Here is a 15,333-nt window from a genome sequence, read left to right on the forward strand (position 1 = left end):
AAAGACGGAAGGAAGGAAAGAAAAGAAAAGAAAGAAAGAAAAAAGAAATAGCAGAGTGTAATGTACATCATACTGCTAAATTGAAGTGGGGTTGTCCTCCACCCCCATTTTAGACCCAAGAATTTGTGTTGTGTCCTCCAAGAACATTTATCCAAAGACAGGCTGCTTCCGCAACTCTATGACAGGGAAGAGAGAACAGTAAAACTGCTCATGAGTAAGAAACATTATGTCCTTGAGAATAGCCAGAGGATAGACTATTTTTAGCAGATGTTATTATTGTTTATCTTATGATATAAAAATGTCAACACTTGGGAAGAGACAACAGACGTTTAGCCATGGGGAGCTCATTCATGGAGAGAAACTCCATCAGCAATTCCAGCTGACTGCCTCAGCTTTCCTACTTGGTTTCTGCTGGATGTTGTGACTGCCCAATTTGATGATGTCACCTCTCTGCTGTTATTTGTTCTTTTGTCTGGTAAGGTGGAAGTCTCATCAGAGGGGATCCTGTGCTCAGCCCTGAACTCTTTCTATTGGAACTCCAGCTTGCTCTCTCAATGAAGCTGCCCCAGTCAATTGGATGTTTTGCTCTTTTCTATCTATCATCTATCCCTATCTATCTATCTATCTATCTATCTATCTATCTATCTATCTATCTATCTATCATCTATCATCTATTTATCTATCTCTTGGTATTTATTCTTTGATTTGATGTATACTTAATAAACTCATTTGTTCAAAACCAGAAATATGACTATTGTAAATCATTCTCTGGACTGTAAAGAAAACAAAGTTAGATAATTTAATTTTCCTGTTTCTGGATAGTTTGCTCTTGTGATTCATTTTCAGGGAAGTATAAGTGAGAACGATTGGTGAGGTCCAAAGTTGGAGTCATGGGAAACTCCTCATGGTATTCTTACCAACAAGAAAAAGAAAGAAGGAAAGAAAGGAAGGAAGGAAGAAAGAAAGAGAAAAAAGAAAAGAAAAAGCAAGGACAGAAAATGTTTTTCAGTGGAATCTGGTGGATTTCTGGTTTCTGACTGTCGTTTAACTTACATTTATTAAGCAATCACATCATGTCTGTGACAGAGTGAGCCATAGCTGGGAAAGCCATTTGCCTGTTCCATCATCATTTTTTTCCTTTTTAATATAAATGGGTGAAAAATGAACACCATATATAAAACAGCTTGCCTAATCCTCTTGAACTTTTTGGTTTGTTTGTTTTACTTTATGAAGAAAAGAGGCTCATTTGGGCTTCTTGTTCTGGAGGAGAAAGGCCGGGACACCTGGTGCCTGGAAAGCAGTCTGGTGACTGCCTTCCTAGCAGGACTGGGAGGTAGCTCAGGGCGCAGAGCAAGAGATGGGAAGGGAGCACACATCTGTCCTTGGCTTTCATCTTTCATGAACTTTGATTAAAGGAAATATATTTGGGGAAAAGGTCATCCTGTTTATTTTCTGTAGACTTTTTTTTTTTAACTTGGGAAATAGACATATCAAAGTATAGAGGGCCTGCTTTGAACTGATCAATAACCCCAGTCCAGGTCTCACTATCTCTTTTTAGGTAATTGGGTGAAAGGGTGACAATGGTAATGTAGGTGCACACAACTCTGGCTGCAGAAATTTCCCCATACTATTGGATAATGCAAACTCAAGACAGACAATATACTCCTGGCCATGCAGAGACCTCTGTCAACACAAAACCACTATGTGGTTGGTGTTCACAGAACAAGTCTGGAATTTGTCTCCTCTAAGAGGAATACATGTCCATGTGACTTCAGCCATCAAGTGAGTACTGACCTTGAACAATGGAAAAACACAAAGAAGAGAAACATCCAGCCAGAGGCCGTTATCAGTTTCAACCTGAGCACAGCTTGAACTCGGCCTGCTGCTTCAACTGCCCTTCTGCAGAGGGAGGAACTTTCTGGTTAACTAGTATTTGTTGAGTGTCTGATCTATTTAAAGCTCTTGCTACTTGGGCTAATTATGAGCTAGGTAGACCATATATGGTATGAATTTGGGTGCAAGTTGAATATGTGGCTATGTATTTATCTTTGTGATCCTTAATGATTTTTTTACATAATGCCCATAGTAGACTCTGCACATGGTCTCTCTTTTTTCCCTTTTACCTATAATATTTTAACTTTTAAAAAAACATTTTCATTGAGATATAATTAATATACCAAAACTATACATGTTTAAGGTATATAATATTTTGTTGCTGCTTTGAGACAGAATCTCACTATATTACTTAGGCTGATCTTGAATTCACTATTATCCTGCCCCAGCCTTCCAGGTGTTAGGATTACAGGAGCATGCCACAACTCCAGGCACACGTTATATAATTTGGTGGCAAAATGCATGTACCTATGTAATATATACAGCACTGCCACAATAATGGTAACAAACCACCATCTTCAGTGTGTGTTAGTTAAGAACTCTTATTACTATGAGATCTAACTTCTTAACAAATTTAAGTGTACAACACCATAGTTTTCTGTTTTGTTTTGAGACAGGGTCTCATTAGTTCATTCTGGTATTGAACTCTCTAAGCAGTCAGATGACTTGAAACTAATCCTCCATCTCTACCTCCACCTCCCAAGTGCTAGGATTATAGGCCCATGCCACCATACCTGGTGCAGTGCTGGGTATTGAAGCCAAGGCTTCATGCATATTAGGCAGAAACTTACACTACCAACTGAGATACATCCCCAGCATCAGCTTTCTTTTTTAGACAAGGTCTTGACATTGTAACTCAGGCTGGCTTAGAATTCACTATTTAGCTTTGGCTGGCCCCAAACAGCTCATGGTAATCCTCCTGTCTCAGCCAAGCAAGTAGTGATATTACAGGCATGAACTCAGCTACACTATTGTTGAGGAGAGGCACTATATTATACAACTGTCCTTTAGAATGTCATCATTTTTCATACTGTAAGTTTATACCTGATGAGCAACTCCCCTTTTCTCCTTCCCTGCCCTTCCCACCCTCACAGCCATTCCATTTTCTGCTTCTGTCAGTTTATTTCATTTATTTTAATTTTAATTTTTGGTCTTTTTGAGACAGGGTCTCCCTGTAGCCCCAGCTGTCCTGGAACTCACTTTGTAGACCAGGCTGGCCTTGAACTCACAAAGATCCACCTGCCTCTGCCTCCCGAGTGCTGGGATTAAAGGCGTGCGCCACCACGCCCAGCCCATTTATTTTAATTTTATGAGTGTTTTGCCTGCACATATATTAAGTATACCTGTGTTATGCAATGTCTGTGGAGGCTGGAAGAGAGCATCTGATCCCCTAGAACTGGAGTTATAGTTGTTAGCTGCCATGTGGGTACTGGGAACTGAACCCCGGTCCTCTGCAAGAGCAATTAGTTCTCTTAACCACTGAGCCATCTCTCTAGTCCCAAGTTTGATTATTTCAGATGCCTCATGTAAGTGGCCACATACAGTGCTTGTCTAACTCTAACAGATCATTTCCCTTTGCATCTTGTCTTTCAGATTGTTGTAAATTCTCCCCAACACTATGTAGAGTCATATGTATTCTGTAGCTGCTCCAGTTCACATGAGCAATGATAAAATGTGATTCACTGTGTATATGACTCAGGTCTTCACATTCGTACTGCCTGAGACTATGTATTCCAGGTCACATGAGTAGAAGAAGAGGCATATTTAAGCAGATATCATTCCCTTTGAGGCCTGTCTCCCTAGCTTGGGCATCAATATATTCAATGGTAAGACTGCTGGCTGCTGCTCCTTAACAAAACCTAAAGTGATTCTTAAAACTTCAGACTGTATAAGAAATGGTTGGAGCGACCAAATCCCACAGTAGATTGAATGGTATGCTGAAAGGTATACTTAAGGAACTTATAAACTTGTGAAATGTATTTTATTAGTTTTACATATATAGTGTTACCAGTAGGGAAAACGGGACTCAAACCCGGGTCTTCTAAAAGAGTAACCAGTGTTCTTAACTACTTAGTCAACTCTCCAGCCCCTATTTATTTTACTTTTAAGGAAATTGAGAATTATAAGGAAGATAAGCTGCACTGTTTATATGTTTATGAGTGTTTTGCCTGCAAGTACATATGTGTACCACATGTGTGCAATGCCCACAAAGGCCAGAAGAGGGTGATGGATTCCCTGGAACTAGAGTTACAGATGGTTGTTAGCTACCATGTGGTGCTGGGAACTGAACCAGGGTCCTTTACAAGAGCAGCCAGTGTTCTTAACCACTGAGCCATATCTCTAGCCCAAGATATGTTGCTTTTAAAGTTCTTACTATTAGGATACCAAATCTTTATGCTGAGTCTTCACAAAGGGAAAGGATGCAGCCAGGTAGAGGAACCCTTCCAGTGGTTTTCACGAAGTAGCTCATAATTTTTGTTTGTTTCTTTTCTCTTCCTTTTTACCTGCCAAGGCACCAAGTAGAAATAACTTTGGTGGACAAATCCAACACACTCCAAGTGTTTACGATGGGGTTGGATGAAGGGAAGGTGAAGGTTAGTTCCCAATCCATGTCCCAGAGACATGGCCTGCCTGGATCCAGACCTTCAAGGGGAGATGGTCAGGGGACCCAATGAACATAATAGGCAAGTGGAGCATGGTAAGAGGGGCCATCAGGAAGGGCGTGTAAGAGTCCCATTGCTGCTAGTACACATTGCTACACACTTGCCACACCAAATCCCACAAGTTTATTCTCTTTTAGTTTGAGATACTACAATTCCGAAATGGGGTGGGGGAAAGGGGGGCTGGGAGACAGTCAGAAAAGTGCTTGTCATACATTTATGAGGGCCTGGGGTTGGTTCCCAGTACCCACAGCTATAAGAAGCCAAGCATAGTGGCACATATAATTTCAATGCTGGAGAGGTAGAGACAGGAGAATCTCTGGAACTCACTGGCTAGTCAGTCATCTGGTGAGCCCCAGGTCCCAGTGAAGCAAAACTTGAGGGGATGGCTCCTGGAGAATAATACAAGAGGTCATCCTCTGGCCTCCATATGCATATGCACACATGTACATGCCACTCACTGGGGTGGGTGAGGATAGGGAGGGGGAGAGACTAAAATGGGACTCAGTGGGCTAACCCAATTTGCCAACAGAGGGCTGGGGGAACCTGTTTCTTTGCTTCTCCAGCTTCTAGAAGCTCCCCACATTCTTTGGTCCATGACTCTTCCATCTCCCAAGTCAGCAATAGCAGGTTGAGTTCTTTTTACAGCAAATTAATCTAACATGACTCCATAGGTACATCCCCTTCTTTAACTTTTTGCCTTTCACTTTCACTAACAAGGACATACAATCAAACTGGCCCTTTAGGTAATCCAGGATCATTGCTGTACTTTAAGATCAGCTGATTGGCAACCTTAATTCCATCTGCTATGTAACCCAAATGTAGTGATAGAGTTGGAGATTAGGACATGGGTGCCATTGGGACCATAATTCTGTGACCTGTGGTCAGATGGGTGAGCTGGACACCAGGCTGTGAGCTGGACAGGTAGTGTTTCATTAGAGGGAACAACCTGTGCTGGACTTGTGAAGAGGAGGTTGGAACATCAGAGGAACTGAAAGTTAACTCATAGTGGAGTTCAGAGTGTGAAGAAGGGTACATCAACAAGGAAGGCCTGATCAGACAGCCCTTAGGTTATGTTAAGGATTTAAGGTTTTCTATTTGGTGCAATGGAAGGTTATTAAAGACTTTTAAACATCAAGAAGGCTGGATCTAGATCTCTCTGCTCTGTGGAGATGGGTAGGGGAGGCAAGAGCAGAATGGGGACTAGCTACTATCATGTAACTGCCCTTATTGGACTGCAGTCCACCAAAGGTAGACTGGCTGTATGCTTACCCAAATCCATTTCTTCTCACTAATACAGTTAAACCCTATCTTAAAGGATCCTGTACTTAATAAGTGAGGCTCTGTGACTAGTTCTTCTCAATGGATCCTGTGACCAGAGGTGGAAAAGAAGTATAAAATTTGTCGGGAGCCGCTAATCATTCAGCTGTGTCAGGCTTGTTTACTGAGTGTGTGTTATGCACACCAGTATCTAATCTGCCTTATTAGGAGGAATATGTTTATATGGAGAGCCTCACAACACCTGCAATAGTGGAAGCCTTTGATCTGACCGCTCCCTGACCCTCAGATACAGGTGGGGAAAAACAGCAGTTGTAACTAATTGAGTTCTTCTGTATAAAAAGGCAGAACTGAAATAAATCGGGGCTGCAGTATTCACTGTGAGCCCTCCCAAGCATCTTTTCTGTCTCCTTTCCTTTCTTTCAATCCTCACTCCCCCTTTCAGGTACTGTCCGTTTTGGCCGGCTGACACCGGCAAAAATTTAAATCTACCCACAAAGTTCTGTGTAACCAGGAATGATACAGTTTGGCCTGTTTACCCCTTTTCTTATGACCCAGAATATATTTGAATATATTCAAAATAAACTGCTCCTATACATAGTCTTGTAAAATAACCTATGTAGATTACTAAAAACTCTACAGATAAATCTCAGTATGCATCTTAATTCTCTATGCAAAGGTAGTTTTTCCAATGATTTATTTTTGTGTGCGTGGCTACAAAGCAGAACCAAAAAACAAACCAAGAAACAAGAGAAATCACATAATGTAGGGATAGGACTGCCTGTTAGAGACAATAATTCTGCATATTTATCCAGAAGGACTGGGAATTAACATTGATTACCCAGCACTATTTCCCTCAAGAAAACTTCATTTCAATAGACTTAAATATACTAAACTCTGATGTGAGGGGCTGACCTCAGCCATTTGAAATTATCTGAATGAAAAATTCAGTCTTTCTATTGTAATAGTAAAGGGATAATATTCTCTGCATATTTTATTTTGTTTTGTTTGGTTTTTTGAGACAGGGTCTCCCTGTAGCATCAGGCTGGCCTTGAACTCAGAGATATGCCTGCCTCTGCCTCTTGAAGGTGTGCACCACCAAGCCCGGCACAGGCTGAACTTATTTATTATGTAGCTTTATTGCTCAGCCCAGGTGAGAGCATGTAGAGGTCAGAGACTGATATCAAGTATCTTCTTCAATCACTTCTCCACCTTTTTTTTTGTTTTGTTTTGGTGGGGTTTTTTTTGTTTTTGTTTTTTTTTTTTTTGTCTTTTTGAGACAGGGTCTCCCTGTGGCCTCAGCTGACCTGGACTTACTATGTAGACTGGTCTCAAACTCACAGAGATCCACCTGCCTCTGCCTGCCAAGTACCCAGATGAAAGACTTGGTCTTAAAAAAATAAAATGGAGCTGGGTGTGGCACACCTTTAATCCCAGCACTTGGGAGGCAGAGATGAGTGATCTGTGTGAGTTTGAGGCCAGCCTGGTCTACATAGTGAGTTCCAGGGCAGCTGGGGCTACAGGGAGACCCTGTCTCAAAAAGACCAAAAATAAATAAAAAATAAATAAATAAATAAATAAATAAATAAATAAATAAATAGAGTCTTTCAATGAATCTATAGCTCACCCTTTCAGCTAAACTACCTGGTCAGCAAGCCCCAGGGATCTGCCTGTTCCTGTCCCCAGCACTGGGATTATAGATATACACCACCGCCAGGCTTTTATGTGGCTGCTTGGGATCTGAACTCAGGTTCTGAGCAGTCTCCCCAGTCCAATGAAGTATTGCCAAAGGAACCTCAAGTCAACGATTTCCTTTTTTTTTTTTTTAAATCCTGACAATACTGGGTATTGAGCTTAAGGCCTCATACATGCTATGCAAGAGCTGCACCAACAGCCCCAGACCTGCAAACATCTTTTGTGTGAGCCAGAGAGTGTTTGTATAAAATACTTGCATCGTTCCCAATATTCCAATCTCCCACTGAGCTCTGCAACTTGGAATGTGTTATGTTGGACCTGTGAGTTCCTCCTTTTCTCATTATCTTGCGTGTGTATGTGTGTATGTGTATGTGTTCGATCTATCTATGGTAAACATATCCAGGTGGCAAAATAAAATAAAGACTTCAGCTGGGGCTAGTGGTGCATGTCTTTAATCCCAGCACTCAGGAGGCAGAGGGAGGTGGGTCTCTGTGAGATCAAGCCCAGACTGGTCTACATATTGAGTTCCAGACCACCTGGGGTTACAAGGTCATCCTGTTTCAAAAACCAAAATAATAATAATAATAATAATATTTTACTTCTGTCCAATCCTGGGCACAAGCTTTATTGACTCTCTATCCTTGGTTAATTAATGTCTCAGTTCCTGAAAGTCCTCATTTGCATAATGGAAACAATACCCTACAGAATGTCAAATGAGGTGGTATGTGTTTTAAATTTCTATCACTATTACAGATACTTGGGACAATCAGCTTTAAGGAGAAAAGACTGATTTGGGCTCATGGTTTCGGAGGTTCCAGTTAATGATCAGGCTTTGAGGTCTCCAGTGGTGAGAGCATGTATACAGGAGCAAACTGCCCCACTCATGACAGGGAAGAAAAGAAAGTGCCCTGGCCCCCTCAATGACCTGAAGACTGCATGTTAGACCGACCTCTTAAAATTTCCACCATGTCCCAATAGCACAATCCTGAGGACCTAGCCTTTAACACACGGGTCTGTAGAGGACCGTTGTGAGAATTTTCATGAGGTAGGAGGGTGGAACTAGGCCATGTCTACCCTCCTCCTTCTAAGGTCCCAATGACCAACCACAATTCAGTTCCACCAAAGTTCTCCCTGGGTAACCAACGAGTTTATTAGGCTTATTTACAGAGCTATGTGTGAGGGGTTATGGGCAGGCGTGTGGGTAACCCCATAGCAACCATACTGGAGAGTTTTTATCCAGTGCAGAGGATGGCTTCCCCATAGTGGCATAGATCCAGCTCCCATCTGCTAGTTTTCCCCAGCCTGTGGACTCTACCTCTCCCTGTGCAATTAAGGTAGAATTGCATACAACTGGTTGGGAGGAAGGTCTGAATGAATATTCAAGTGAGGGCCCAATGATCCTCCCCAACCCCTCCTTCTCTGAGGTGAAGTCAACAGTCAACATCCCAGCTGGGATGATGTTTTGCAAGGAGGCTCAGCTGAATTTATGACACAGCCTTTGGTGGTTGTTGGAAGGAGGAGGTTATATCCAGCTGAGATATCTGGTCAGAAGATAGCGCCTGTCTGGCTTAGAGGATAACGTGGTACAACAGGGACATTCCAATCCCAACTAGAGCAGTGTGCGAGAAGCACACTGTGTAAATGTGGATGCTATAGAAATAGCTTCCGAGTTCATCCGACTATATCCTTTGCCAGCTTAAAATTCTTCATTTCCCCCACAGGCCTCAGGGCTAAGGGTGCACCCTGAGACTGGCTTATAAGGATCTGGATCCTGTGATTCCAGCCACAGAAATCCAGGTTCCCATCCTCCTCCCCACTCATCTGCCTCCCAGCCATGTACCCTGAAATCTCACTGTCTTCTTTAATAATGGGACTTTTAGCTTCATTTGCATTTAGGCCTTGTATTAGCATAGTGTCCAGGCCACTATTTGGTACATTATGGTCCCCAGGACTGTAAATCAGTACTACATTCCCGAGGTGGACAACCAGTCATGCTTATGGGGCAACAAACCTTTCCTCTCCCACATCAGGGTTGGCAGTTGTATTATAACTGTACAGTACTGAAGAATAAGAAATACTTTGGGCCAGATGGTGGTGCATGTTTAATCCCAGCACTCAGGAGGTAGAACATGTGGATCTCTGCAAGTTCAAGGCCAGCCTGGTCTACAGAGTGAGTTCCAGCTGGGGACACAGGGAAACCCTAATTCAAAAAGACCCGCCCCCCCCAAAAAGAAAAAAGATAAGTACTTTAGAGTCAGCTAGAATTTACTAACTAAATATGTATTCAAACACATCAGACACTATAGGCATGAAGGTAATGATCCTATATCAAGCAAGTATCTTGGGGTTTTCTGGATGTCTGATATCACACAGCATGAAACCAATTTTAGGGGCAGTCTTTGGCGGTTGTTGCAGGGGAGGAAGTTATATCTGACTAAGATACCTGGTCACTTCTTTTGCGGGGCAAAATGGAGCAATAAGTAGCTACCCCTAAGAATGCCTGGATACCAAGTGTCCCCAGCTGTCCCGGAAATGAGCCAGTGACTTTCTTTGTCATCACATATTACAGCAGTGGCTCTCCGTGACAAGATTTGGCTCCCCAGGAGTCATTTGGCAATGTCTGGACTTTTTGGTGGTCACAGCTGGATGCTCCTAGCATCTAAGGATGCTGCCAAACATCCCACAATGCCCAACATAGCCCTCCGAAATAGAGACTGATCAAAATGGCAGTCGTGCAGAAGTTGGAGAAGTCCCATTGTATAGGAATGCTGCTTTCTGCCTGTGTTTCTTATTTTTGGGTATTCTGTTGAGAACGTGCCTTTGTGAGTCAGTGAGTGGTTGTATAAAAGACCCTCAGCTCCTCCACATGCTGATGCTTCTGTGCTGCACTGCACTGGCTGAGTTCATTCTCTTGCTAATTCCTTCTCACTCTTCAGTCCTCAGTTTAGGGTTCCTCTCCTCTAGCACGGCTCTCCTAATTCCTAAAATGGAGTGAAGCCTGAGGACTTTGCATGTCCAAGCTGCTACCAGAAGTTAAGTGTACTGCAGTAGAAGGAATAGTTTCTTTCTGTCTTCCCTCTGACAGTAAGCCCGTGGGGCAGGGACTCAGCTGAGCACTTGGTATGGTATGTACCTAACAAATATAAGCACATTTGAAATGCCCACAGATTAGGGAGCTGGAAGGGAGGGGAAGACTAGGATGTAGGCTTTGTCAAATAGTCTATCCTCTCCCGACTGACTTCACAACATGTGAGCCCTGTTCAAAGTACACTTGCTTCCTTGGGTTTTCTAACAGGGAAAATGTGTGGGGTAACAGTGCAGAGACTCCCATATGAAGTTTGGTGAGCTATACTTGGAACTCTAGTTTAACACCATGTTACAATCTGCATGGATTTGTTGCTTCTCTGTTGCTAATACCACAATACCACAGACAGGGAGAGTTTTCAAGAAAGAAGATTTACTTAAGCTTATGGTTCTGTAGGTGGAAGGTTGAAGCGCCACATGTTGTGACCACCTTTGTAAAATTCCAAGGAAAAAAGGGGGGCTGGATTTGTGTTAAATATTCTCCAATGCTGATAGACTGATTAGAACTGAAATGTTACATGTCCAGAGTTAAATTATCTTGAGCTATCTTTAGCCCCCTAAATAGCCAATCAATGCCTGCCTCTGCAGTCCACCTAACATTCATTCTTGTAACTATGACATAAATCCTTTTTGGAATGTACAAATAAACCCCTAGGTTCCACCAACCCAAAGACTTATAAATGTCATCAGATAGCATCTGAGGCTTATAACCCAGACCTCCATGCTTTCCTGCAACCTGCCTACCTGAGGCTTCCATCAATGTATTTTTATTTTATTTTTATGCATGTGCATGCTCATGTGTGTGCATGTACAGGCTAGAGGACAACCAAGAGTGTCATCCTCAGGAACGATGTCCACCCTCTTTGAGCCAGTGGTGGCAGGGTAAGGACCATGAGACTTCAGGAAGAGCTCCTGGCCTTACAGGACAGACCACAGCACGGTTCTCTTCATAAGATCAATGAATGCAGTTTATATATTTAGATTCTCCTGCATTTTCTCTCAAAAATCATAAGTACAAAGTCAACTGCACATTTCAGATGGAAACCAGGTAACCTGGTAGCCCCAGCTGTCCTAGAATTCACTCTATGGACCAGGCTGGCCTTGAGCTCACAGCGATCCACCTGCCTCTGCCTCCCGAGTGCTGGGATTAAAGCTGTGTACCACCACACCTGGCCTTATTTTTTTATTTTTAACCTGTCAGATTCTTTAAAGAGTATACTTTCTGTCTTTGCTATTGTATATCACATAAATCACAAGCCCTTGCAGATTGTCTTACATTTAATGACTAATACTAAAAATATTAGCTATGAGTTTAATTTAGCCCATCATTTCTATATTTAATTCTAGGCCTTTCTGGAGTTGTGTAAGCATATAGCTGACGAGATTTGCCAACCGAGATCAACTGAGTGAATGGATGATGAGGAAAGAATGAGGACACAGACGAGACTGTCTTCTAAAGATGTGACAATGGGGCCAAAACAAGGGAGACACACTGCTCTGTCCCTTTTCTTTCTTTTTTTTTAAAATGGGGTATGATTTTACTTAATTGTAGCAAAACTTAAATTTCAAACAAGCGATGATTAAGTGTACACATTTAAGTTTCTTTAAGAATGCACTGAATTAAGAATCTAAAGAGGAGATATTACATTTATAGCAGATTCTGTTTTAATAAACTGCATGCATGGAGCTTCCTGAAGATAGATAAGCTGCCATGGTTCATAAGGTCTTGAAAATAGACAATTTGGGGCTGGAGAGATGGCTCAGCAGTTAAGAACACTGTTCTTGTAGAAGAGCCGGGTTCAAATCCCAGCACCCACATGGCAGCTAACAACTGTCCATAACTCCAGTTCCAGGGGATCCAACAGCCTCTTCTGTCTTCCACGGGCATTGAATGACATGGGTGCACTTATCTACATGCAGGCAACACACGCATGCACATAAAATAAAAATAATAAAATATTAAAAAAAAAAAGAAAATAGACAATTCATAGCTTCCTAGGAGACTGTTAGTTTCATATGATACAAAGTCAAGTTAATAGATACACTCAAGGCAGAAACATTCCAGCACCAGTTGCTTTAAAAGAAAAGAGAAAACAGCCGGGTGTGGTGGCACATGCCTGTAGTCCCAGCACTTGGGAGGCAGAGGCAGGCAGATCTCTATGAGTTCAAGGCCAGCCTGGTCTACATAGTGAGTTCCAGGACAGCTGGGGCTACAGGGAGACCTGCTTCAAAAAGACAAAAAAAAAAAAAGAAAAAACAAAACGTCATGTCATCTTTACGTGAGTTTATGATAATTTGTGTCTTTGTTTATCTTAAACTATATTAGAAGTAAATATTAATTGGGGGGCATGTCCATATTTTAAATTTTATTTTAATAAATTCTTATTTCCTCTGAAAGCAGTGTCCTTTTTCTTTAGAGGAGCTAACCTGATGGAGCAGCAGGAAGCTGATGTCTAAGCTTTGCAGTTGGAGGATGGTTCCTCTGCCTTCATTCCTGGGTCTCTCCCCTCCCTTGTTGTATCCTTATCCGGCTACATACAGTTATAAACCCATCAAAATTATCATGTATATTTGTTTGTCTATCCCTCTGACTATTAGTCAAGATTGGCTAACTTCTGTAATGGGTGATTTCAAAGTCTCAGTGATTTAACAGGATCAACTCTATTGCTCCCTCTTACCTACATCCGTCTGCATAGCAATGGGGTTCTGCTCCACAGTGCCATTCAGGTCCCAAGATCCTTTCTTATAATGTAGTCATCTTCATACAAGGCATTCAAGATTTCTATAGAAAAAAAGAAGAAAGCCAGGCATGGTGGCGTATGCCTGTAGTTCCAGCACTTGGGAGGTAGAGGCAGGCAGATCTCTGTGAGTTCAAGGCCAGCCTGGTCTACATAGTGAATTCCAGGCCAGCTGGGGCTACAGGGAGACCCTGTCTCAAAAAGACCAAAAAAAAAAAAAAAGTGGAGAAGTGATTGAAGAAGATAGTTGATATCAATCTCTGACCTCCACATGCTCTCACATGGACTGAGCAAGCACACACATGCAACACAGGTACAACACACAGACACTCACACAGACATGTGAGCACAAGTTTGTTATAGAACCACTTACAGGCTCACACACAAAGCTGGTATTGGTGTGTGTGGTGATAGTGGTGGTAAGAATTCAAAGCCAATAATAATAAGTAAGCTGTGTCCATAGGAGCTAGTACTGAATAGTTGGCAGATGTGTTTCTAGATTTACTGCATTGTTATTCTTTTTTCTAACATGGTATGAGCCTCAATCAAATTACTCTTCTTTCATTCACAAGTGGTTTTGAACTCATGGGCAGACATCCTGGTGGGGCTACCCAAGGTGGTTGCCAGGGGTTATCAAACTCAACATGCATTTTATAATGGGCACTGAAATGCTATTTTGTAGATGCTCCAAAATTTTTAGAAATTATTTTTCAAAGGGGTCTTCATACTTGAAAGACTGGAGATTGTCATGTATTAGCACAGGCTGTTGAGGCTGAGGGTGGTGGTAATCTGGGTGTCTATGGCTCTGTAGTGGAGAGGGGAATCCAGTACCTACCTCTATATGCATTCACCACATAGCACAGGGCATGGTGAGGTGAGAGTGGGAGAGAGTCCTACACTTATTTCCTTGACCTGCAGAGGAAAAAGCATTCCACAGACCTTCTCAATGGGTTGGGGATTATATATGGTCAGGATTTTATGGTCAGGATTCAGACGAGACTTTAAATAGTCCAAACTGCCTTGATTTCAGAGACAGGATGTGGACAAAAATCCAGGGACTCATCTGGACTCCAAGTTGGAGAGCAGGAAAAGGGTGTGTGTGATTCCAACCTGGAGCCTAAGATGGAGATGCAGGAGCAAGGAAAGAGGAAAGAGGAGAGAGGAGAGAGGAGAGAGTGGAGGGGAGGGCAGAGAGGGGAGAGGGAGAGAAGGGAGGGGAGGTGAAGCTCTAGTTATGGTACGGGCCAGTTTCTTCTTGAAAGCTCTCTTCCCTCATCTCTGAAACTGGCATTCACTTGGCTTAAATGAACCACTAGATGCAAAGATTCCTGAGGTAGCACTTTGCATCGATAGTTACAAGCTTTCTGCTTGGCCCAATAATCGTCTAGGAATTTACCTGGAAGCTCTACCTCCTCCAATAAAATTACATTTATATGTTCATTATTCCATCTCGTTACAGCAAAATATTGCAAACAACCCATAGGCCATCTATTCTAGTTTTAATTCCTGTGTATTACATTATCAAAACCTTAGCGGCTTTAAGCCTCATCTACTAGTTTACAATTCTGTAAATCAGGAGTCTGGTTTGATGAGGCTGTGTTCTATGCTCACGGCACCATGAGGCTAGATGAAGGTGTTGGCTGGACTGAGCTCTTGTCTAGAGAGTGAAGGAGGGTGGATTAGCTGGCCAGCACTTTCTTGGAGGACCAAGATTGAAGTTTTGTTGTTGGATGTCAGCAGGGGGCACTCGCAGCTCCTCTGGGTCTTGAGACTCCTCCATCATCAACGCCATCAACAGTTCATAAAATTCTTGTGATTTGAATCTCTGATTTCTCCTATTGTGATGAGCCATAGAAAATTCTTTGACTTTCATAGGGATCCTGTGATGAGATAAAGCCTGCTATGGTTTGATAGGCTTTGTCCTCAAACATTCAATGCTGACAGCTTGGTCCCCAGTGTGATAGTCTGAGGTGGTGGAACCTTCA

This window comes from Nannospalax galili, unplaced genomic scaffold (assembly GCF_000622305.1).
Source record: "Nannospalax galili isolate Female #2095 unplaced genomic scaffold, S.galili_v1.0 scaffold430, whole genome shotgun sequence".
NCBI classification, from domain to species: domain Eukaryota; kingdom Metazoa; phylum Chordata; class Mammalia; order Rodentia; family Spalacidae; genus Nannospalax; species Nannospalax galili.